The 2,500-nt window shown below is 54.8% G+C and overlaps 1 protein-coding gene across 1 annotated transcript in view; it reads left to right on the forward strand.

The window, feature by feature from the left end:
- Window positions 1-2,500, forward strand: part of LOC123725610 (transportin-2) — a 29,221-nt gene that overhangs the window by 11,783 nt on the left and 14,938 nt on the right. The gene's annotated exons all lie outside the window — the stretch shown is intronic.

Here is a 2,500-nt window from a genome sequence, read left to right on the forward strand (position 1 = left end):
CTCCCCATCTCTCTCTCTCCTCTCTCTTCCTCCCCATCTCTCTCTCTCTCCTCTCTCTTCCTCCCCATCTCTCTCTCTCTCCTCTCTCTTCCTCCCCATCTCTCTCTCTCTCCCTCTCTCTTCCTCCCCATCTCTCTCTCTCTCCTCTCTCTTCCTCCCCATCTCTCTCTCTCTCTCTCTTCCTCCATCTCTCTCTCTCTCCTCTCTCTTCCTCCATCTCTCTCTCTCTCCTCTCTCTTCTCCCATCTCTTCTCGCTCGTCTCCTCTCTCTTCCTCCCCATCTCTCGCTCTCTCCTCTCTCTTCCTCCCATCTCTCGCTCTCTCCTCTCTCTTCCTCCCCATCTCTCGCTCTCTCCTCTCTCTTCCTCCCCATCTCTCTCTCTCCTCTCTCTTCCTCCCCATCTCTCTCTCTCTCCCTCTCTCTCTCTCTCTCCCTCTCTTCCTCCCCATCTCTCTCTCTCTCTCTCTCTTCCTCCCCATCTCTCTCTCTCTCCTCTCTCTTCCTCCCCATCTCTCGCTCTCTCCTCTCTCTTCCTCCCCATCTCTCGCTCTCTCCTCTCTCTTCCTCCCCATCTCTCTCTCTCCTCTCTCTCCTCCCCATCTCTCTCTCTCCTCTCTCTTCCTCCCCATCTCTCTCTCTCTCTCTCTTCCTCCCCATCTCTCTCTCTCTCCTCTCTCTTCCTCCCCATCTCTCTCTCTCTCCTCTCTCTTCCTCCCCATCTCTCTCTCTCTCCTCTCTCTTCCTCCCATCTCTCTCTCTCTCCCTCTCTCTTCCTCCCCATCTCTCTCTCTCTCCTCTCTCTTCCTCCCCATCTCTCTCTCTCTCTCCTCTCTCTTCCTCCCCATCTCTCTCTCTCTCTCTCTCTCTTCCTCCCCATCTCTCTCTCTCTCTCCTCTCTCTTCCTCCCCATCTCTCTCTCTCTTCCTCTCTCTTCCTCCCATCTCTCGCTCTCTCCTCTCTCTTCCTCCCCATCTCTCTCTCTCTCCTCTCTCTTCCTCCCATCTCTCTCTCTCTTCCTCTCTCTTCCTCCCCATCTCTCTCTCTCTCCTCTCTCTTCCTCCCCATCTCTCTCTCTCTCCTCTCTCTTCCTCCCCATCTCTCTCTCTCTCCTCTCTCTTCCTCCCCATCTCTCTCTCTCTCCTCTCTCTTCCTCCCATCTCTCTCTCTCTCCTCTCTCTTCCTCCCATCTCTCTCTCTCTCCTCTCTCTCCTCCCATCTCTCTCTCTCTCCTCTCTCTTCCTCCCCATCTCTCTCTCTCTCCTCTCTCTTCCTCCCATCTCTCTCTCTCTCCTCTCTCTTCCTCCCCATCTCTCTCTCTCTCCTCTCTCTTCCTCCCCATCTCTCTCTCTCTCCTCTCTCTTCCTCCCCATCTCTCTCTCTCTCCTCTCTCTTCCTCCCCATCTCTCTCTCTCTCCTCTCTCTTCCTCCCATCTCTCTCTCTCTCCTCTCTCTTCCTCCCATCTCTCTCTCTCTCCTCTCTCTTCTCCCCATCTCTCTCTCTCTCCTCTCTCTTCCTCCCCATCTCTCTCTCTCTCCTCTCTCTTCCTCCCCATCTCTCTCTCTCTCCTCTCTCTTTCCTCCCCATCTCTCTCTCTCTCCTCTCTCTTCCTCCCCATCTCTCTCTCTCTCCTCTCTCTTCCTCCCATCTCTCTCTCTCTCCTCTCTCTTCCCCCCATCTCTCTCTCTCTCCTCTCTCTTCCCCCATCTCTCTCTCTCTCCTCTCTCTTCCCCCCACTTCCTCCCCATCTCTCTCTCTCTCTCTCTCTCTTCCTCCCCATCTCTCTCTCTCTCTCTCTCTCTTCCTCCCATCTCTCTCTCTCTCCTCTCTCTTCCTCCCCATCTCTCTCTCTCTCTCTCTCTCTTCCTCCCCATCTCTCTCTCTCTCCTCTCTCTTCCTCCCCATCTCTCTCTCTCTCCTCTCTCTCTCTCCATCTCTCTCTCTCTCTCTCTTCTCTCCATCTCTCTCTCTCTTCCTCCCCATCTCTCTCTCTCTCCTCTCTCTTCCTCCCCATCTCTCTTCCTCCCCATCTCTCTTCCTCCCCATCTCTCTCTCTCTCTTCCTCCCCATCTCTCTCTCTCCTCTCTTCCTCCCCATCTCTCTCTCTCTCTTCCTCCCCATCTCTCTCCTCTCTCTTCCTCCCCATCTCTCTCCTCTCTCTTCCTCCCCATCTCTCTCCTCTCTCTTCCTCCCCATCTCTCTCCTCTCTCTCCCATCTCTCTCTCTCTCTTCCTCCCCACTCTCTTCCTCCCCATCTCTCTCCTCTCTCTTCCTCCCATCTCTCTCCTCTCTCTTCCTCCCCATCTCTCTCCTCTCTCTTCCTCCCCATCTCTCTCCTCTCTCTTCCTCCCCATCTCTCTCCTCTCTCTCCTCCCCATCTCTCTCCTCTCTCTTCCTCCCCATCTCTCTCCTCTCTCTTCCTCCCATCTCTCTCCTCTCTCTTCCTCCCCATCTCTCCTCTCTCTTCCTCCCCATCTCTCTCCTCTCTCTTCTCCCCATCT

The sequence above is a fragment of the Salmo salar genome, chromosome 12, assembly GCF_965601325.2.
Source record: "Salmo salar chromosome 12, fSalSal1, whole genome shotgun sequence".
NCBI classification, from domain to species: Eukaryota; Metazoa; Chordata; class Actinopteri; order Salmoniformes; family Salmonidae; genus Salmo; species Salmo salar.